This window comes from Monodelphis domestica, chromosome 5 (genome assembly GCF_027887165.1).
Source record: "Monodelphis domestica isolate mMonDom1 chromosome 5, mMonDom1.pri, whole genome shotgun sequence".
Lineage (NCBI taxonomy): Eukaryota > Metazoa > Chordata > Mammalia > Didelphimorphia > Didelphidae > Monodelphis > Monodelphis domestica.
Window position 1 is genome coordinate 264,480,810 of NC_077231.1, and position 23,984 is coordinate 264,504,793.

Genomic DNA, 23,984 nt, shown 5'->3' on the forward strand with positions numbered 1-23,984 from the left:
GCCCCCATCATTTGTGTTTTTTTTTTCATTATTTCCCTGGATATCCTTGATCCTTTGTTATTCCAAATGAACTTTGTTATGTTTTTTTCTAAATCAGTAAAGAAATTTTTTGGGAATTCAATGGGTATGGCACTAAATAGATAAATAAGTTTGGGTAGGATGGTCATTTTTATTATATTGGTATAATTGGATTTTTAAAAGTCAGCCTGGGGAAATGGGACTGGATTATCATTCATCTGAGAAAGATTTTAAGAAGCTCCAAGATCAATACAAATCAATGAACTGACTAATCAACAGGGCTTTGTGGTATCCAAAACAAGTTGATGTGATTTTAAGTTGCATTGAGAAATATAACGTTCAGGACTAAGGAGTTTGATAGTACTGATGTATTCTATCCCAGCCAGACCAAATCCAGAGTCCTCTGTCAGGTTCTAGGTTCTCTACTTTATGAAGGACATTGATAAGTTATAGAGCATTATGAGCAAACAGGAAGCTGAATGGTCCTGGGATCACTCCCTAGGAGGATGGTGATGTTTAACCCAGAGAAGATAAAACTTAGGCAGAAGTGGGGAGCCCAGTATTCAAGGATTTGAAGGGCTGTTATGTGAAAATAGGATTAGACTGGTCATGGCCAGAACTCTGGATAATGGGTGGAAATTACAGAGAAGCAGATTTTGCCTCAATCTAAGGGAAAAATTCCTAGTAATTAGAGCCATCTAAATATGGAATGGGTTGCCATGGGAAGTAGCAGATAGAGGTCTTCAAGCAAAGGCTGGATGAGCACTTGTCTGATATGTCCCAAAGGAGTTTATTGTACAGATATGGGCTGGACTAATTGGTCCCCAAGGTCCCTTCCAACTCAGAGATTCTGTAATTCTTGATAGGACCTGTCATTTTATTACAGAGGATATGATTTGCTGTACATAAAGCCATCTTGTTTGTTTTTTTTAGGCTTTTCTGCTCTTATGGGTGACTGAATATAAGTTGTTTAATAGCGTTCTACAGGTAAAATACCATTACAACAAAAATCTTTATAGAACAAACCATTTCCAAATTATAGCAGATGGTTTCCTTCTTTCATGCAATATTAAACATAACAAAATGGAAGAAAAACAGAATAATTTGGACATTACCTTGGGGCTTGATTTAATGAAACATGATCAGCAATAATGGCTTTCTAGGTATTAATATTTGACCTCAGATCCAATCTTAGACACTAACTGTGATCCTGGATAATTAACCTCTGTTTGCTTGAGTTTCCTTAACTGTAAAATGGGGATAACAACATATACCTCAAAGGATTATTGTGGTGATCAAATGAAATGATATTTGTCAAGCTCCTAGCACAGTGTCTCATATGTAGTAGGTGTTAGATGCAAACATTTGTTTCCTTCTCCTACTATTAAGCAGGTTGATCTTTTACATGACCAAGTTTATTACTTTTGCCACTTTTCAAGAGTGCTATATAGCATTTGCCTTTTCATATTTACTAAATATGACACTCCTTAATATATGTGGTATCCTCTCACTCATGTAGGAATTGTTTTTGTTTCTTTCTTCCTGGATTTTATTTTCTGAATCTTTCTGACATTTTATCCATTGTACACCAACAAGAAATAGCCTCCAATTTATCTATAATTTGGCATTGCTCAAGAGCTAAGAAAAGTTCGATTCATAGCTTGAAAAGTAATATGCTGATTCCTACTGACACACTCCTATAGGTTCCATTTCTTTGAGAATCAATCCCTTTGATGGGTACGTGATCTCATGGGTTTGGGCATTCTCTCTTAGTGTAGATTGACTTCAGATACTTCCTACCTGTGTGACCCCTGGGCAAGTCATTTAACCCTTACGGCATAGCCCTCACTACTCTTTTGCATTAGAACCAAAACACAGTATTGATTCTAAGACAGAAAAGTTAAAAAAAAATAGAGGGGCATCTGGCTAGATGACTATTTAAAAAAAAAAACCCTTGTCTATTTTAGAATTGATACTAGGTGATATATACACATACACACACATAGAAATTTATATTTATGTATATGTATATACACACATATGTATACATGAGCATATGCACAAATGTGTATATATAAAATTTCCCAATTACATGTACAATTTTAAACATTTATTAAAAAAATTGAATTCCAAATTGTCTATCTCCCTGCCTTCTTCCTCCCTTCATTGAGAGGCTAGCAATTTGATACAGTCTATACATGTGCAGTTATGTAAAATATATTCCCATATTAGCCATGTTATGAAAGAAAACACAGACAAAAAAAATAAAATAAAAAATAGCCTCTGCATTCAGCCTCCATCAGTTCTTTCTCGGCAAGTGGATAGCACTATTCATCACGATGATCATGGATCTTGTTGAGAATCGCTCAATATTGCCATTGCTGTGTGTGATGCTCTCCCTGTTCTTCTCACTTCACTTTGCATCAGTCCAGGTAAGTCATTCCAGGGTTTTCTGAAAGCATTGGGCTTGCCATTGTTAAAGTCACAATAGTATTCCTGAGTGATGCTTCTCTTGATGACTTGGATCTACCACCACAAAGTCAGTGTTTTGTGCAGTTTCCTCTCCTGTCACTTATGACTATATCCACTGTTACTGTGTCTATTCTTGTTGGGTGCCTCTATGTAGCGATTGTTTAATAAACCATGTCACAATGAAACGAGTAGGACCAGGAGAATAATGTTCACAGTGACAACAATATTGCAGGATGGTCAATTGTGAATGACTTACCTATTCTCAGCAAGGCAAAGATTCAACATGACTCCAAGGGACCGCGATGAAAAATGCTTTCCACCACCATAGAAGGAACCGATGGCATCTGACTGCAGATCAAAGTACACCATTTTTCACTTTATTCCCTTCACTAGTTTCTTCTTGTATGTGCAATATGTGTCTTGTTTCACAAGATGATAAACATGGAAATATGTATTGCATGGCAGCACATGTATAAACTGTATCAGATTACTTGCTGTCTCGAGGAGGGAGAAGGGAGGGAGGAAGACAGAATTTGGATCACAAAATGTTAGAAAACACATATTTAAAAATGTTTCTCTATGTACCAATATCCTGCTACCTTTCATACAACTCATGTGACCCTTGGTATCATCCATTCTTCACTGCTTTCCTCAGTTGTAAAATGAGGGAATGGGAATAGGGTTAGGGTTATGGGTTTGATTTTTGTTATCATTTTAAACTCCATGTTTCAAGTTCCTCAATTGTAAAATGAGGATTGCATTAGGATTTTAGATTTAGAGACTGAAAGGAAGTCTAGAGGACATTCTGTCCAATTCTGAGGTTTAGAGAGGTAGTGACTTGCCCGAGTTTACAAAGTAGTAAGGAGCAGACGCAGCATTTAAACCCAAGTCCTGGGCATCTAAGTGGCTCAGTGGATGGTGGAACTGGAGTCAGGAAGACTCATCTTCTTGAGTTCAAATCCAATTTCAGATACTTCCTACCTGTGTGACTCTGAGCAAGTCACTTAGCTCTGTTTGCCTGTTTCCTTATCTGTAAAATGAGGTGTTATATTTTAAAATTAATATCCAGTACTCCAAGTATTATATTTATAAGATTTAATATATAAATATATTTATATACATCATATATAAAATAAACATAAATAAAAATTTAAATATATAAAAATTTAAAATATAAATTATATATTTAATATATGTTAATAATAACTAAAATTTAAAAAAGCAAGAGTAAAAAGGGAGCTAACTCAAGCCACATTTGGGGAGAAGAGAGTGAGAGGGAGGAGTTACCAAAACTTATATTCAAATGTGACCAGCAAGGAGGTGGAAAAGGGAAAGGGATGCTGGGAGATGAAAAAGAATTCTGGGAGATGGAGTCCAAAGGTAAAAGGATTTTTTTTCTAATTAGACCGTTGGAGAAGGAAATGGCAAACCACTCCATGATCTCTACCAAGAAAACCCCAAATCAGATGGTGAAGAGTCAGACACCACTGGACGATAACAGCTTGATTCTAAAGTGAGAAATCTTTCCAGTGTAGCTCTTGATAATCCTTAGAGTCTCCTCTAAATCTTATCATCCCAGGATGACCACACCTATCCAGCATGTGATCAGAGGAGCCTGGTTAGCTGGATCTATCTTGGAAGAACTCTCCTCATAAAAGCTGCAGACCTCTCTGTTAACAGAATATCTGAGATGACTGAAGATCTATCTATTCCTGATGTGGCAGAGGATAGACTTTTGGTATATTGACTAATTTCTATTTTGTAAAAGATGGTTGTGTTGTGACTTTCACACAGGAGTCATCCTTAATCTCAGGGTTTTAAAAGCAAGTAGCTGGAGCTAGATAGATGACTCAGGATACAGAGTGCTGGCTCTGGAGGTAGAGGACCTGAGTTCAAATCTCCTTTCAGACATTTGCTAACGGTGTGACCCTTTCAGTTTAACAAAAACACTTGTGATTAAAAAAGGGGGGAGGGGGTCAGAAATAAAATGAGGCAGTTCAAACGTGTGCACGTAAAAATCTTAATTTTCCCAGCTGTATGTGTAGGTATTGAACTCTTGTAAGCAATCATGGGGCCACTTGTTCTTTAAGTGACAGCGCCTGTCTGAAAAGCATCCCTTTGAACCCCAGTGTGACAGGCAGCCAGTGTTAAACTTGCCTGGGTTTAGGGCTGACCAGGTCGGACTGCTGGCTGGCTCTCAGGTTCACTTAGCTTGTCCTGAAGTAGCTCTATGAGCAGGGCCACAGGTAAAGGACTGGTCCATCATCCTGGTAGGAACAGCAAGTGAGTCCTCTGCTAAAAAGGCAAGAAAAAGAAAAAGACGTGAACACCGAGGCCGCAAAGATACCTATGCAGAGAGGCAAATGCATAACCCAGATGCCCTGACTCTAGTGACTGTTTGTTTCTCTGATTGGTGTGCTTAATAAAGTTGGCATTTTAATAGCCCCCATAAGCTTGGAGTTAACACTTCATTGAGGTGAATGGGGGGCTTGTGGGTGGTACAGCTCTGGAGTTTGCTGGGGCCATTGTTTACCCTGAGACTGTTTTCTGCAAGGCTGAACTAATACAAAGGCCATCCTTTCACCATGGAAAGTGTTGGGGACTTAATTAAAGAAATGGGATGCAAGACTTTGGCAAAGACAGGGAAAAAAGAGAAAGGGGGAGGGAGCTGAGATCTGGAAATCACATTATTTTAAAACTGTTTTCCTGGGAGACTTCCTGCATTGATTATGGAAGCCTTTTCTCAGGATGTTTAATTTTTTCCTTTCTTCCTCCCTCCTTCCCTCCCTCCCTTCCTTCCTTCCTTCTTCCTTCCTTCCTTTCTCTCTTTCTCTGTTGCTTTCTTTTTCTCTCTCTTTCTCTGTTTCTTTCTTTGTTTCCTTCCTCCCTTCCTTCTTCTTTGTTTCTCTCTTTCTCTCTCTCTTTCTCTCTCTGTTGCTTTCTTTGTTTCCTTCCTCCTTGCTTCCTTGCTTCCTTCCTTGCTTCCTTGCTTCCTTGCTTCCTTGCTTCCTTGCTTCCTTCCTTCCTTGCTTCCTTGCTTCCTTGCTTCCTTGCTTCCTTGCTTCCTTGCTTCCTTGCTTCCTTGCTTCCTTGCTTCCTTCCTTCCTTCCTTCCTTCCTTCCTTCCTTCCTTCCTTCCTTCCTTCCTTCCTTCCTTCCTTCCTTCCTTCCTTCCTTCCTTCCTTCCTTCCTTCCTTCCTTCCTTCCTTCCTTCCTTCCTTTTTCTGCTATTATCTAACACCCACTGAAATTATGCTAGGTGCTGCAGAACACAAAGGGAGACCTGGAACTTAGCCAGGGAACTGGCAATCCAGAGAAGTCGGACATAATTAAGCCATCAAAGGGCCCAGACAGATATAGAAGTAACATCAACTCACCATCCATAACCAAGAGAATACGCAGTTTGACTTGACAAAGTGAAGCAGTTACCAAATAATTTGGACAAAAAGAAATATTTGCTATTGATGGGAGCCAGGCATGGTAATCTGACTCCTGTAATCTGCTCCCATGTTTACTAATGATTTTCTGGGTGGCTTAGACAAGTTATTCAAACCCCTTAAACTTCTACTTACTAATTTACAGAATGGAACAGATGCTGCAATTCTCTGAAAAGTCCTTCCATATACTTTTAAGGAAATGAAAAGGATTATTTCTACATAAATGATTGATTGCCATCAGAGCAAGCTTGGGGATACACACACACACACACACACACACGCACACACGCACACACATACAAATATATGTATATATATTTAAAATACACACAAAAAGCAACAATTAAGAGCCCCCACACAAGGTTTGAAAATAGCTTAAAAGGAGGGATTTTAGCTGATATTGTGGGCAGTGTTTTGAATTTGTTAGTTTGCAAGGCCTGGATTCAAATCCTGTTTCTGATATTTTATCTCTATGTGAACATGGGCAAGCCACTTTGATTTTGTGATCCTTTGTTTTCTCAAATGTAAAATAGAGGTGAAAATGCCCATCATGTCTACCTCACAGGATTGTGTTAGGGCTCAGATGAAAAAAGTACATAAAATACTTTGCAAACTTTAAAGCAGATATAAGTATTAGTTCTTATTACTTACAAAGCACTTTCACATATGTGATTTCATTTGTTTGTCACAACAGCCCTGTGATATAGGCGGCGATTCCCCTCTCTAGGCAGCTTGATGTTACTGTGGAGAGAGCAGTGTGTTCAAAGTCGGAAAGGCTTGAGTTCTGGCATTAGACACTTACTAACCTTGTGATCCTAGACAAGCCACTTAACCTCTCTGCCTCAGTTTCCTCATATGAAAAGTAGATATAATAATAGTGGAGTATAAGGGCTGCTAAGGAAAGACTAGTACCTTTGGTGTGAGGGCTTGCTGAGTCTCTTTTCAGGGTTGCTCTCCTTTTTTTGGTATCTATCTGCCACCCAGCTTTTAATCCATGGCTTCAAGAAGCTCATGGCCACACATTGGTAAACCATCTTGGCAGGAGAGCTAAACCAGGTGAAGGATAATGGACAAGCTTAAAACCTGGAGTGAGTTGGGAGGGGGATGTCTATCTACCCTAGGCATGTGAGGACTTCCCTGAGCAGAAGGGGCAGGAGAGAACCATTTGTTCCAATGGCCATGGAAGCAATAGAAGCAGGCACCATGGAGTGTTACAGCTGGGTTAAACATAGAAGAAGCCAAGGTCATTCACTGCATCACCAGCCACTTTGTCTTGCCATTGGACTTGAATGTCTCTAGAAGGGAGAATGAGGCTGAGGTCTGTGCATCAATGCCTCACATAAATCTACTTTATCCATGGTTCATGTCATTTTGGTCCTCTTCTAGTCCAAAGAACAATTATAATAATAGCACCTATCTCTCAGGATTGTTGTGAGGATCAAATAAGATAATATTTATAGAGCTATTTAGCCTAGTGCTTGGTACAAGGCAAGTGCTTAATAAATGTGTATTCTTTCCATTTTCTCCCCATTTCATTGGTGAGGAAATTGAGGTTCAGAAAGAAAGATTAAATGGTTCTTCCAGGGTCAAGCAGAAAGTTGCAGAGCTGGTCCTTGAGGGTTGTTTTGGGACTTCCAATCCAATAGTTCTTCCACTAGACCATGATATATCTTTGATGGATTTTTCCTCTCTCTGATGTAGGTTTTGCCTTCTACTGCAAACATGATCCTTTGACACTTCATCCTGTTTGACTCTGGTCCATTTCTCCTGGTAAGACCTACAAAAGAAGTCCATTTGTAAAATCTAAATTTATATCTCTAATAATAAAAACATTATATTTTATGAGGTTTATCAAAGATCATTAGAAATCAAGGAATAAAGAGGATACAAAATAAAAACCATGTGCCCATGGCTGGTTAGCCATTTTCAAATTTTCCCCACCTTACCACCATCACTGCTGATGCTACATCATGCAAAAAAGAGAGTCTGGGAGGCTTTACTGCCAGTTAAATACCAATAATGTGATCTCGCCAATGTGGAGATGCAGGAGAGATTATAGGGAATTTTGGGAAATACTAAGGACTTCTGGGGAATGAAGTCAAAGGTTCAAAATCTCCATTTATACACATTCAATATCCTAGAGGCTTCCTCAAAATTTTTTTGGCATTGCCTAGTACTGGGGGAAGGGGGTTGCAAAATCCTTCCATTGGTTATTGATCATTTTTACTTTATAATTGTCCTTTCTTTTCTGGTTCCTGTAATAATATTTTTTTTTATCCTCCTAGATAATTCTTAGTTGGGGATAGACTTGGTCATGTTCTATTCATACCCAACACATGTGTCCAGAGCAAAATGTACTGACACCCCTGTCTGTGCTGCTGGGCTAGTTCCCCTGAAAGGTGATGATACTGTTTTAGAGACTTAATTTGTCTGGAAGAATAAGATTGGAGCTGTTGGTGTGACTTCCTCTTCACTTAATACAAAAGACCAGTTAATGAGAAATCCTCAGACTTGACACACTTCTGGCCAAATGTTTCCCTGTGTCAAATAGAGACAAGAACGTTGAACCCAACTGAAACAATGCTGTGTCCTTGCTGAATATCCTTTCCGTGCCATTATTCCGTAAACTTCTTTTTGTTAAATGCTGGATGGTCTTTGAACGTCTCGTTTTCCCCCTAATTGTGAACCTGAAACCCCTCACCCCTAATCAGCCCAAGTCAGGCCTGGCCAAACAACATGCTTTTCAATTTGCCCCTTGAATGACCCTTTAATTCTTTGTACTCTGTGGTTTTCCATGACTCACAGTCAGCATCTCAGGGCGAGTATTGATAATTGCTGACACATATGCTGCTTTTTGTGTAGCTCTCTCTGGCCCCTACTGGGTGTGGTGTGAAGGGCAGAGCAGGGTCAGGGGCTGGAGCAGAAAGCCTTCCATGCATAGGTTATGAAACAAGACAGACGGGGGCCGTTTGGACAGGTTGGACAGGGCGGCAGAAATGTGTAACCTCGTCCCAGATCAGAAGGAAAGGGGCAGCTTGCTGGAAGCAACAGGGGCTGTTGTCAGAGCAGCTGATAGGAGGCAACTGGTGAACAAGGGTCAGAGTCAAGAGACTGAGAAGAATAGAGGATCAGTAGCCTGGTGTCCAAATAACAGAACAAGGAAGCATCGCCTAGGGCCAGGCAGGACTTCCAGAACCTGGCAGAGAGGTCTCTCTTTCCAATTTGCTTATTTCTAAGCAAGGAAAGGACCGTTTCTTGTTGAGTCTCAGTATTGGGGGGCTCATCCCATACCTCTAGTCCTTTTTTTTTAATCCTTATCTTTTGTCTTAGAATTGATATTGTCCATCAGTTCCAAGGCAGAGGAGCAGGAAGGATTAGGCAATGGGGATTAAGGGACTATCCTACTGCTAGGATGTGTCAGATGATTCGAATCCATGTCTTCCTGACTCTGGATTTGGTGCTCTATCCACCGAGTCACCTAGCTGCTTCTATCCCTTGTACTTCTGAAGGCGTTTTATTTGTGTACAAGCCCCATCCATGTATGGTTTCCCTCATGCGTAAAAATGCTGTTTGAGTAGCTGTGGCCATTTTTGTGGTTTAGATAGGTACACTGTCTCATGTGAGCTTAACATCAATTTTGCAAGATGGATAATTTAAGGGTTAAATGGAAATTCAATTAAACAATTATTTATTAGGTGCTGTAAACATTAAAATTAATATTCAATAACTATTATATTTTATGAAGTTTTATTAATAATAACTAAAGTAAAAGAACTAACTGAACTCAACCCAGTCAAGAGTAAAAGAGAGCATGGGAGGAGTCACAGCCAACTTTAATACCATCACCCAAGCAAGGACTCAGGAAAAGGGAAAAGGATTCTAGGTAATACAGAAAAGAATTTTGGGTAATGTAGTTTTAGGGGTTCAAGAATTTCTAACTATACAGTGGTTAGGTCATGGAAGGACCACGTCAGGTGCTCGGCAGACAAAGGCAGAGTTGGGACACGTCATATATATACAGACCAGTAAATAAAAGATTATTTGAAAAGAAAGAACTATGAACAGAAGGAATGACATTCTCAGAAAGACCAGGGTTCAAATTTGGCCTTAGACACTATCTGTGGGATCACGGACAAGTCATTTAACCACTGTCTGCCACAGTTTCCTCATCTGTAAAATGCAGTAGCAATAGCATCTACCTCCCAGGGTTATTATAAGGACCAAATAAGATAATATTTGTAAAGCGCTTAGCAAAGTGCTTGGTACCTAGAAGGTGTTTCACAAATACTTGCCCTCCTTCCCCATTCCATTTGGTTGTTTGCTTTGTCCCTGGGTATGCTTGTGCATTAACCTTTTTGAGTTTTCCTCTGAAGAAATGTGGAATCTAAGTTCCTTGAGGACAAATACATCTATTTATTTTTTTTGTCTTGAATCTCCAGTGCCTAGTTAATAGTCCTTGGAAGTGTTTCTTAGTTGACTGAAATGGAGAACTTGGTGATCTTGGCCCCTTCTAAACCTTCCAAATGAATTATCCATCTGCAAGCTGGTTGGAGAGGATGTCATGAAAGATTCACCTTTCACCAACTTTCACCTGTGACTCCAAGAAATAGTAGCAGGCACAGTGAATCCCCAGTTCCAGTAACACCATCTTGGAAAATGAGCTAAACCAGGCTGAGGGTCATTAAGTTAGGGGGATGTCCACCCCAAGCACCTGAAGATTTCCTCCAACAGAATGAGCAGATGAGAACGATTTGGTCCAACAACCATGAAGACAGCCAAAACAGATACTGTGAAGCACCTAGAGCTTGACCAGATATTGAAGATGCCAAAGTCATCCACTGCATTCCAGGCCATTGCCAGTCATCCTGCTTTTTGTCCTGTCTCTGGACTTCCCTGACTCCAGAAAAGACAATGAGGCGATGACTTTATGCAACTCACTTACCTCCAATTCATGATCAAGTTAAGATGTCATCCTGTGATATCATTGGTTCTCTAGGAAAACAAAGGACAAACAACAGTAACAGCTCTGGAGGTGGATAGCATTTTTCATCATGAGTCTTTCAGTACTGTCTTGGATCATTGTATTGTTGAGAATAGCTATATCATTCCCAATTGATTGTCTTGCAATATTGATGTTACTGTCTACAGTGTTCAGATTGTGCTCACTTTGCTTTACATCAATTCATAGTCTTTTCAGGTTTTCTGAGATCTCCTTCTTGCCACAACTTGTTCAAGCATCTCCCAATTGATGGGCATCCCCCCAGTTTCCAATTCCTTGCTCCCACAAAAAGAACTACGACAAATATTTATGTACAAAAAGGTCCTTTTCCTTTTTAAAAAAAATTTTCTTTGGGCTACTGCCCTAGTAGTGCTTTTGCTGGGTCATAGGGTATGCATAGTTTTATAACCTTTTGGCTATAGGAACAAAACTTTTAAAATAAAGTCAACATGAAAATGGAGAGGGTTAGGAAGAGTTCAGGTTTCCACAGTAATGGCTTAGTGATGGTGATTACTTAGAAAGTGGTGGTTTTGCCACAAGGAGGTGGAACCTTTGTCTTTAACCATATGTGGCTTCCAAATGACTCATTCAAGGTCTGTCCTGGGAGATAATTTGTGCCTCTTGTCTCTTCTTTAAAAGTTCCTTAATTCCTCTTGGCTAAATACAAACTTTATGGTTTAAGAATTTACAGATCTTCATCATCTGGCTCCAGTCCATCTTTCAGTCCATTATTTCTTCTCTCAGGCACTTTGCATTTCAGGCAAATTTGCTTACTTGCTCTATCCAGTACATGTTATTTCAGCTTAGATGTTTGCACCCCCATCAATTACTTTTGTTTATTGTGTACATATTTAATATTTACTTATTTAAATTTTGTGCACTTCCTGAATATCGATAAGAAAGGCCATTTCCATTTACAAAGCACCAAAAGATATGATTGCTTATGAAACAGATTCCCTTTTGTCGTTCATCTTTCATTTTTGAAGAGGACCAATGACATCAGGGGGTGATGTCTTGACTTGCTTGTTAATTAAATTGTATTGAAGTGAGTCAGAGTTGCTCAAAGTCATGAGCCTCAATCTCTCTTCTAGTCATTGAAGTCCAGTGACAAGTCAAAAGTTAGGGTGACTGGTGAAGGCCCAGGATGCAGTAGATGCTCATCGATGTATGACCAAGCTCCAGGTACCCCACAGCGCCTACTTGGTGATCAATGGAACAGACTATTGTCATCTGCCCATTCCAATGGGGGACGTTTTCACATAGATATTCCCATAATTCACTGATGGGTTTGAAACATGTCAGTTACCCTCAATCTGGTTTAGCCAGGTATTGAGCTAGTGCTTTTTACAAATATTACCTCATCTGTTTCACACAACAACTTTGTAAGGTAGAGGCTCTTTTTATTCCCATTTTAAAATTGAGGAAACTGAGGCAAAGAGTAGTTGAATGGTTTTTCCAGGGTCATGTAGCTAATAAGTGTCTAAGGATGGATTTGAACTCAAAGCTTTGGGATTGACTGATGTGCTTGCAAAAATTCCCTGTTACAAAGGATCAAACCCCCAAATTTCAATACTCCCTCCCTTGAGAAGTATCCCTTATTGGTCTCTGTACCCTCTTGGCCCCCGTAAAGAGTCCATATTCAGGAAGGTTTGGAACTTGGTATACTTCCATAATGGTCATTCCTGGGCTAGGAGGGACCTCAGAGACCCTCATTTTACAAAGGATACAAGACCTAGGGTGGTTAAGTGACTTGCCTGACTGCTGTGAAAGCTTTGGGGGTTCTGGGAAGAGGGCTAAGTCTGGGATCTCCACTTCCCCAAGCTTTAAGGAATTCATAGTCTGGGTCCTTTCAGCTGGACAACTGAATAATGCCTGTAATAACCTTTTGAGTTCCCCAGAAGTAAGCCATTGTCTTCAAATGATTAGATTAAGCAAACCCATTACTTGTATTTTAATTGTGATAGTTTGCGATTATATTTGTTTTTTTTTTTTTGCTCCCCAGATTACAAACCTATTCATGGCAAATTAAACCACAATCTCAGAAATGTAAGAGAAGTTTTAGATCTTTGTTCCAAAAGTTACATTTGAATCTTATTCAGAATATACTATTCTGTGTAAGAAATACCATTCTTTAAACTGAGGCAGTTTGTAACAGAAGCCGCCATTTAGTTTGAAGTTACTAAGGGTAATCAGTTACCTAGGGCTAATATGTAATTTTTCTATTGTATGTAATATAATTTAAACGTGCTCACAGCCTGAGAGCTGTGGAAGGAGAAAACTGTGAATAAAAGAGAAAGCTTCCAAAATAGGGCTTTTATTCCACTAGCATTACATAGCTACTTAGTAATTTCTCCCTCCGCTGTCTCTCCCTTCCCCCAAAGCTTCCCACAAAGGAGGCAGGGATTCAGAAGCTCAGAGAGCTAGAAAGGCAAAGTAAGGTTGTTTCTCTAAGTAGCTTCCCACAGCTAGGGCAGAGCGGGAAAAATCACACTCATGGAAGAAACAGAGGATCTAGAACTGGCCATTTAAGACGTAAGTAGCTTTGGCGTTTTAATATTGAGATAACTCAGAAGAATGAAAAGAAAACCCGGAAATGGGCTTTTGGCAATTATTTAAACTTCCAGGTAAGTTGAGGAAGCAAAAGTTAAGGTGAGTGAGAAAGGTACCAAATTATATCACAGTGGTTTGTCTTTGGAACCTTTTCTTTAGAATGCCATTCTTTAAATCAGCGGTTGACAAGATCAAGTTATTTTAAATCAATTAATTAATTAAAGATCTTTCTTTTTTGATAAAAGGTGGAGGATTCCTGATTAGTTATCTCTGGCTGCTTCGGTGGAGAGCCCCATCCAATTTTCTCCAAAACCATGGGTTTGATAGTGAAGATTGAGTCTGAGACACTCCTGCCACCTAGTGACAGCACCATAAAATTGCAGGTTTATTACTATTATTAGTATTATTTTTAAGAAAGGTGGGTTCTCTGCAAACTTACAATTAAGAAGTGATAGCAAAAATCATAGCCCATAATGAACAAATCATGGCATATTGTGAAGAAATTATTCTTGGTATAGGAGATGAAAACATCAATAGAATCTCTAATTTTTATTTAAAAGATATCTTGAATAAAAGAATTAATCCTATCTTCACCATAAGAGCATAGTAGGTATATGGACAGTGTTCTTTTTCAATGTTAGTTTGAATTTTTGTCCAAATTTAGATCTTTCATTAGGATTGAAGCTCCTTGAAATCAGGGGTTGTTTTCACTATGTGTGTGTGTGTGTGTGTGTGTGTGTGTGTGATCAGCACAGTGCCTGGCACAAAGTAAAACTCTTAATCAAATGAGAGTAACTGAATATTGGAGGCTGTAGGGCTTATGGTTTGTGTTTGTAGGAGCTGGTTCTGTGAAGGCTTGTTGGAACAATTTTGCTGTATGCCATAGCCCTTGTGTGGGATCATTTCTTTTTTTTTTAATTAATTAATTTTTTTATCTGTGTCTGAGATATTATTTATTTATTTATTTATTTGAGCTTTTGGAAATTTTTATTTAACTAGTTAATTTAGAATATTTTTCCATGATTACAAGAATCATGTTCTTTCCTTTCCCTCCCCCCCCAGCTGACACGCACTGCCACTGGGTTTTACATGTGTCATTGATCAAGATCTATTTTAATATTATTGATATTTGCACTAGGGTGATCGCTTAGAGTCCCCAATCATATGTAGGATCATTTCTGCTTGGCTACCTGACTCACTTATCCTTTGAAGAATGTTAGGCATCATGAAAAGATTGTTCTTACTTTTCTGTTATGGGTAATTTTTATTCCCTGTTCTTGTTCTAGTCACTTTGGGGTATCATTATTTTGACAATGAATTTACAATTTAATGAAGCCAGCTTAGATTTTCCTTATAATTCATTGTAAAAGCTCCAATATTAAGTAAATAGTATGCAAGTATCTGCTCCCTGGCATATGTTTAAAGTTGTTGTTCAGTTGTGTCTGATACTTCACGATCTTTCTTGAGGGTTTCTTGACACAGATATTGGAGTGGCTTGCCATTTCTTTCCCAGCTCATTTACAGATGAGGAAACTGAGGTAAACAGAATTAAGTGAGTAGTCCAAAGTTACCACAGTTATCTGTTGAAATCAGGTTATTAGAAAGGCAGTATGGTAGAGTAAGTCACCCAACTTGTCATCAGGGGACCTGGGTTCTAATGCTAGCTCTGGGCAAGACATTTGCCATCTGTTGGCCTCTGCTTCTTCATCTTATCTTTAAAATGAGAGAGCTAGACTAGATTATTTCTAAGATTCTGGCTCTCCCAGCTATTTGCTGCGAGATCTTGCTAAATCCCTTCCAACCCTACCTCCCTCACGATCTAGTGTGAGAATCAAATGAAATAATGTTCAAGAGAGACCCTTGTAAACTGTTAAATACTATGCAAACATCAAGGTCTGTAGTTATGCGCTGCTACCATTAATATGGTTTAAGCCTGGAAAAATAAATTGATTTTGAGCTAGTCAAAGTTACAGTTCTGCTATTATTTTCTTAGAGGGCAACAAGGTGGTGCATCTTCCAAGATGCAATGGAACTTTGAGCAGGATCAAGGAGGCAGCCCGATTTGATAGCTAGCAGTGGCAGGGGGATAGAGCTCCTCCTGTGCTGGCTCCCTACTGAGTTTCTAAGGTAGCATGGGGAAGATAATTAACCTTTCTGTGGCCTACCTGTAAAACAGGGATTATTCAACTGGTTTCACAAAGAGACTGTGGTTTAATGAGATTTACTCTTTGTAAGCTTGGGCTTTCAAGAAGCACTCTACGAGGTGGAGATCTGGATGGAGTATGTGTTCTCCAGCCTTACAGAACTCGAGGAAACTCCAGTACTACCTTCTGTGTCAAGTCCTACCTCTTCTCCTTGGGAACCCAGCTGCCATTGCTTCTTCTCTCCCATCCCTCCTTAAATTATCTTGCCTTTATCTTTGGTGAGCCCTTATTAGCAAGGAGGCTGATGGGAAGGGTAGTTTTTCCTATTTGGGAAGGAGAAACTGAAGGAGGCAGAAACTGAGGGGAGGAGGAAAAGCCTGGAAACTTTTAGCCCCAGAGAGAGAAAAATGCCATTGGAGTGCCAAAATACAGCAGGGCTATTTACCAGCTGATAGCAGATTAAGGGGGCTACTACCCCAAACTGGACATAAATCATGACCAGCTGGAGTCTTGTCACGTTTGCTGAGCCCCTTAAAGAGTGATCTGCCTGGAGAGAATTTGATGGTTTCCCTAACTGCTGTTATTGTGGTGAATTTATCCCCTTTCCACATTCTCCCCCCTACTGCCTCCCATTGTTGTCAAGTGACTGGCATTGCTCATGATCAGGCATTTCCTGCCCTCTTTAAACTTTATTTGCTCTCAATTTAATAATGAGCTTTGTGGCCAGATAAAGGTAAGCAGCCCTAGATTTCATCACTGGACTCCCTTTATCTCTCTGTCTCTCTGTCTCTGTTTCTCTGTCTCTCTGTCTTTCTCTGTCTCTGTCTCTGTCTTTGTCTTTCTGTCTCTCTGTCTCTGTTTTTCTGTCTCTCTGTCTTTCTCTCTGTCTCTCTCTGTCTCTGTCTTTCTCTCTCCAAGAGAAGCTTTATTTATATATTTATGTATATATGTACATATATGTATAATAAATATTTATATAATCTACTTTTATAGATCCATGTTGTTTCTCTGATAGAACATGAGCTCTTTGAGGACAGGAATGGCCTCATTTTGGGGGTTATTGTATCCCCAACGTCTAGCAGAGCTGAATATAGGGGACATTTAATAAATGTGTAATGATGGATTGACCGAGATGCTTCCTATGGAAGTTAGAAATTGCTTATCTAACAAGTATCTTTGGAATGGAAACACAGTTGGTGGTTCTTTGTGCCTATTAAATACAGTAAATAACCCATTCAAATTAGTGCCCTGTGCTTTTCCCCACAGGGGTCAAGGCATGATGGAAAATGTAACTGCAGGACTAAATTTTGACAAATAGAGTGGCAAGCTGTAAGGAATTCTCTTTACAAACCATTTACTCTGCTCATACTCTGTTGCTGAGTAGAAAGCCTGTGTTTACACCAAATCTCCGTTTCCATGAATAGCAGACTGGTGGAAGTAATGGTGGGTGGTGCCCCCGGGAAACTGGTTTGGCCCAGCAAGATGATGTTTTGGTTAACCACGGCTGGAGCAGCCGCTCCAGTCCATTGTAGCTTTGTAAGAGAAGACCTTTGTCTAAGGTATAATGGAGACACTGCATTTATTCACGCTAACTGGTTACTTGCCACAGCTGCTTATTTGGAGGCAAAACCTGCTCTAACTGTTAGTTCTTTGGAAGATTTTCAATCCTCTGCAGGGAGCAGGGGAGGAGATGGAACAGTGAGTAGAAGGAAGGGTGGAATCCATCCAGGGATTGGCCTTGGAGACAGCAGGGGCAGTTCAGGAAAGAAAGAAAAGGGAGGGAAAAGGGACGGCACTGGGGAATGCAGCCACAGTAGGAATCTGACTATCTCTGAGTCCCTGGCTATTTTCAGATTGCTTTCCTCTGTGGAACCAGGTGCTCTTCTTCTGTCTTCCAACTTTCTCTCTTCTACTTCTCCTCCTACCAACAGCAGGAAAGATTTGGTCTGGGCTTCCAGGATTTTAAGAAGGCCATGACTTAAAGCTTGATCATTGAAGCCATTTGGACTAAGGGATCTGCTCCATGCTCTTTTTTACTACTGCCATCTTTGGTCTGTGTAGGCAGTGAGTATTAGAAGACTTGGACAAGACACATCTGGGGAAATTAACATTTATGCTGATTTCAGCTTAAGATGAGACTTTCTTCTCACAGATACAAGTAGGAACTTTTCTTTAAACAAAAAGAAAAAAAAATTAAGATGTCAAATGTTCAACATCATTCCTTGAAGAAAAATGTAAAATATCATTCTAGCTGACAAGATAATTATTTATTATTTGTTATCTGAAGAACAGTTCTCAGGAGTAACTTGAAAGTCTCTGTGAGAAAAGCTTGACACTTTTTTATCACTCTTGGAAAACTTGAAGAGACTCAAAGGCATTTGGATAGTAAGTTCTGGGAGCACTCTTGCTCTTTCTTTGCACAAACATCATTACTTGACAAAATGGTCAATCAGTATTAGACCCATCAGTGATATTTCATGTGGTTGTTATAGGATATTGGCTATGCAGATGTTGATTAATTAACAGGGATGCAGTAATGTGAGAGGATGCTAGCTATTTCTTTCTTTTTTTCCCCTCTTTCCCAAAAAGAGACCAGACTTTCCCCCTTTCATACCCCATCAGAAGGAATTTGAGAAGAGGCAGCTCTGTTTGTGGCTGGTACAATGAAGTAAGTTTTTTTTTTTTTTTGTGAGGTTAAAGAGGTAGTTTGGATTTGGGAATTTTTTTTTTTTAGTACAAAGAACTCCCTGGTAAAGAAATCCCCTCTGCTAATACAGATTATCACCTACTCTGTAATTTATAGTCTTAAAGTGCCTGGAGTGCAGAGTGGTTAAGTGTCTTGTTCTGTACTATATAATTGATATGTATCAAAGACAACTTGAACCCAGACCATTCTGACTAAGTGGTTCTTTATTCTTGCTAATCAGGCATTATAGTAGTCAACTACACCTTTCCCATCATTTTTATAATGGTCAAATGTGGGAAAAGACTATAAGAATTTTGGAGAATCGGACTAGTGAAAACTAATTTGACCTTGTTATTTTTATTATTATTATTAACCAGACTTCTTTTTTCAAGCCATGGTCAAGTGGGATAAGTCCTCGGTTTGGATTCAGAAGAACCCAGTTTGAGTCCCAGCTCTATTACTTAATATCTTGGTGACTTCAGGGCAAGCCACTTCTTTGATTTTAGTTTTATCATGTATAAAATGGCAGAGTTGGACTGAGTGATGACCTCGAATGCCCCTTTGATCTTTAAACTTATGATTCTATGTTATTCTAGTTTTAAATCTTTTGGAAAAGGAATAAAGAGAAAGGCATGTATAGATAGCATGAGCCATGGCCTGGTTTTCACCATTAAAGCAGTAGCAATATCAGGGAGATTTGGAAAACAGCTGGAACCCATCCCTTCAAGGAGTCATTGCTGGTGGCATCTTCATTCACACCTTCTCTCCTCTGAGAGTAATTGCCAAAGAGCAAAACTCATTGGGAGGTGCAAATCTCTGCAGATGGCGGTGGATCATCCTTCATTCTGGTGAGTACTACAGTGAGTGTTGCAGAAATGCATGCTGTGAGTTGGACATGTTTCCTCTTCACTCCAGCCTTAGGACCCGAGTAACATCTCTCCACATCTGGCTGTCAGAGAATCTCCTTTCTCCCTGTCTGGGTGTTTGAGTTTGGGTCTTCTTTCCCGGGTGCCACACTTTGTGGGCTGGGCACAAGAAAAACTATTTAATCTGCTTATGTATCTGTGGAAAACAGGACCTTTGTTTGTGACCTGATAGTTAATGTTCCCCTGTGGGAAAGGAAAGGAGAAGATGTAGATGATTAGCTAGAGCTGGGTCAGATTTCTCTATGGTGTGGTAGAGAGGAAGAGAAGATCTAGCCATAAGTTCAGTGAATAAATGAGTAAATATCTGAGAAGTGCTATTTGGCACCTGACCTACAAATCGCCTAATGAATCTATTAGTGACCCAGCCTGTCTTTGATTTTTTTGAGTATCAATAAGAAAATGTGCCAGATATTTGAATGCAAAAGAATAGCTATGGAGAGTGAGGACAGATGCCAGTAGTTAGTACAAGTTTGTATTTCATGGTCTTACACCTGTGAATCCCCCTCAGATCAGAGGAATGTTTAACTCAGCACCTACAATAGGTAAGATGTGAAATATAAAACTGAAAGACTCAAGGGAAAATTTTATGGGAGGTGTCAAGTATGTGGCAAACTGGGTGTCAATCATCATTAATGGACCCAAACCATTTTTAACCTTTCTCCCCCTTTCATTCTCACCCTGAGGCCCTTTCAATGAAAATGTGCTTGGGATTCCGAGTGGGGATAATAATTTCCCTTTTCTTTGTCATGTCTGCTTTCCCTGGCAAGTTCTCCTTTAATTGAAAGCATGATCTGCAAGCCTGATGGCCTCTACCTTTCTATCAGAGGCCAGTCCTTAGTTGAGGATGCCAGACGTCCAGGAGGGGAAATTGAAAACTGATTTCCGCTTTTCCCCAGAAAGGAAGACACCACCTCTGCTTTACACTTGGGCCCTGAAGCTGAGTATTTTCAAAGAAATAGGGTGTGGCAGTCCAGCTGCTGCATCAAACAAAAGCAAACAGATTAAATTAATTTAAGCTTCAAAATCAGTCCCATTCCCTAATTCATAAAATACTTCAAACACAGTGAGAAATGTCATCTCCCAGATGATTGAGGCTAATCCACCCTATCTCCTTTTCCTCTTGAATCTGAATGCAAAATATCAAGACATACCTTACTCATCAAAATAAACTGCTCCTTCCACATGCTTCAGGCGGCTCCTAATAAGAGTTTTCCCTACTCAGTACACAAGATAAACTCTGTTTCCAATGCACTTAAGGAGTTCTGTGCAAAAGGGGGGAGAAAAAAGCCCCAGAAGAACGTACTCATTACTGTCTGTTAAGTTGCCAGCACCAGGCAATTAAAAGGTAAGGCTTACAATAACATGGTACAGCACTGCAGTTAGCCTTATTGTCTTCTCATTAACAAGATTGTTATTTTAGCTCTTCAGGTACATGGCTTAAGAAACAAAACATTCTTGGCTCCTAAAGGGCTCTAAGAAAAATACCGAGAAGAGCCGTTGACAGCTCCGACTTGAAGAAAGAGTGGCTTATACAGTAAATACATTTGTACAGCCTTGTGGTTGTAATAAATATAATTCTACCTCAATTCTCTTGGACTAGATGTAAAAACAATTTAAGTGAACATCAAAGTCCCACACGGGTGCAAGCTACTTTTGCCCCACTTAGCGCGTCAAAGGGAGCACGGCTAAGAACCACGTCCCCTTGGGACACAGAAAAATTTGGACTGTTTCCTGCAACATGATAGATCATTGACTTTAGATCCAGTTATTTGCTCTCTTCCTGAGCTCATCTTTACCGCTTGGCAATCATCTTTAAATGATGACCTGAATCTTTGCCATTTGCTGAGTGTGCTCACTTTTTATAGAGACAGGAATGCGGCTGCTTTGATTCCTGCATTCCTGCTGGCTGCCTGAAGTGGGTGGAAGAACTGCAAAGAATGTCAATGATTTGAGTTCTTTTATGCAGGAAGGCAGCGAAGTAACTTAGCCATAAAATTTGTCAATATGCTGATTTCATGGTTTTGATGGTTTGGAGTTTTCTCTGTCCCAAGAATTAAGTATATTTATCATTTCCCTTCCTCTGGTTTCTAGGTTTCAAGTCATTTACCCCCCACCCCCATCCCATAACCATTTATTAATTCAGTGGCCTAAATATCAGCTTTAAAATGATCCAGATCCCCCCCCCCCCCCCATGAATATGGTTTTCAACATCAGGGCAGGGTGCCTTGAAAGGCTCCAATTAAAGCATTATATACAATTCTGATTTACATGTTTTTTTCTTTTTTTTTCCCCTAGTATGCTTTACTGATCACCTCATGTTATTAAGATCTGGATATCTCAGACCTTGAAATGCTTGATTAGGGGAAATGCAGCCCACAAGTTCTTAGTCTGGGGAAAGTATGTGAGTTTTATAAAAAGATAAAACACAAGCCCCTAACTGAGATGCTTTGATGAAAGTCTCCACAGAAATGCAAAGCATGGAAAGGCTAACACAAATTATGAAGCAGAACCCAAAACAAATGCCTTGAACTATCTGATTTTTTTTTGTTGTTGTTCTATTATGCTGGCTTTAACTATAGTACTACAGTTATAGTTGGACTACATGGTGAGTTTTTGTTTTTTTGGAAAAGGAGCAAGTTGTAAGAGCAGCTATAATCTGCATATGGAATGAATTAAAGGAACAATCAGGTTTTAATTTATCATAATTATCATCACCATGATCCAATTTCCATTTCAAGCCTAGGGCTGGATGGGAGGAACTTGATGTTGCTTCCATCCTTTGCTGTGCTTTCTAGCTTTTTCAAGGTCTTGTGGATTTTCTCTCTTTATTTTTCAATGTAGCCTTGATGGGGAGGTCATTGCTACTGACTCATTTCCTTAGTAATTTTCATTTTCTTTCTAAAGCAATCATGGGGTATATTCTGCTATTCCCTCATGAATTACAGAAATATACAGTCTCTCTCAATACTTAATCAATTAGCCCTGAGCCCCCACCACAACTTATTCAATAAGACAAATAACTCTCTACTATAAGTTTTCTTTTCTCTCATTGTTTTCCTCTCTCTGTGTATGTGTCTGTCTCTCTTCCCTCTCTCCTTCACTTCCTAGTCTCACAAGTTTAAATGTTACTAGTTATACAATTTATTAACAGATTTTAAAAATTAACATGTTTAAGTACTATAACAATGTATTGCAATGAGGAAGATCACAGCTAAAGTCACCTTTAGCCATCAGCTGCAATTATTCATTTTTCTTCAACTCTGGAGACTCAGTCTTTTGATTTAGTTCTCTCAGGATAACAAAGTTTCTTAAGAACCTTCTTCAAAATATCTTCACCACAAGATAAATCAAATTATTCCCCAATTGATGGGCACCCCCTCAGCTTTTAATTGCCACTTCAAAAAGAGGTATAACATTTTTGAACATCCTTAAGCGTATGTTTGGCTTAAAACTAAATCCTTGGGAAAGAAGTTCTTTTAGTTCTTTTTCTCTGTTCTTAGCCTCTATCCAATCAAGAGGGTTAACAGTCTAGAACAGTGGTGTCAAACTCAATTAGTAATGGATCCCTGCAGGGTACATATTAACTTGGAAAACCGCAATATAACATGATTTATGCAGTTTTGTATTTTTATTTACTTTGTAAAATATTTCCCAATTATAATTTAATCTGGTCTGGACTGCACCAAGGGAGTCAGGGAGTATGTGATTCCTCTAGTCTAGAAGATAATTAAATTTCCTCTCACCAAATTCTATTTCTTCTTAAAGCTAGAATAATAGTATCCATAGTTTTTGTGGGAGGAACTATTGAAGTTGTGGTCTCATCAGTATTTCCATTTTTAATGATCTCCTTGATGCTCCATTCCCACTTCTTTCTGATTGTAATGCGTTGAGCTGAATGCTACTCATTTGAAGATGTAAAGTAATCTCACAGTTTAGCAATATGGCTGGCAGCATTAGCTAGGACTTGATCTATGCTCTTCTCTAATGGGAAACTGGAGTGGAAGATGCTGAATAGCATCTGTGTCTATTTACAACACAAATTCAAGGTCAACTTTCAGTCTGAGGAAAAAAAATATGAATATGAAGTAATCCCACCAGAAGTCTAAATTCAGAGTTCTGGTAAAACTCAGAGGAAACTGATGCTTCAAACTCAGTAATGGCAACTCTTAAAGTAAAGAGACTCTGGCAAGTCTCTTAATGGAGGTTCTTCTTGTAATAATGGGATGAAGTTTCTCTTCAGCAGAGATGTTTGGTTCAATATCCTGGTTCTATTACTTATGGATGTATTAATGAACCACAAGTGCACTGGAATGGTTATAATGGCCCTTCTACAATCTTCACTCTCTCACTCCTTGATCCATCCAAGCACCAAAACTCTTGTGTTGCCACTGTCCTCTGATTCTTTAACAAGCTACAATTACTGCTCATAACTGTCATTTTAGGACCATTGATACCTGGATATCTTGATGATTCTTCTTTGACTGCAAGTATGAAAGCAGGTCTCTTATGAAACCATCCATGCCTCAATTTCTGGTTACTACCCTTCCCCCCAATAATTACTGGTGCTTGAGCCTCCCTCCTGGTTCTTTGGACTTCAGGCTTTTGATTCTTTATAAGACATATCTGCTTGTTCCCTTGATTTTACTGCGAATTTTTGGATTTTTTTGACTCTTCACACTTGACAATGATTCACTTTGGCTAGGTTGCAATTGTCTAGCACCCATCCCTATTATCCAGTGATCAATTAATCTTT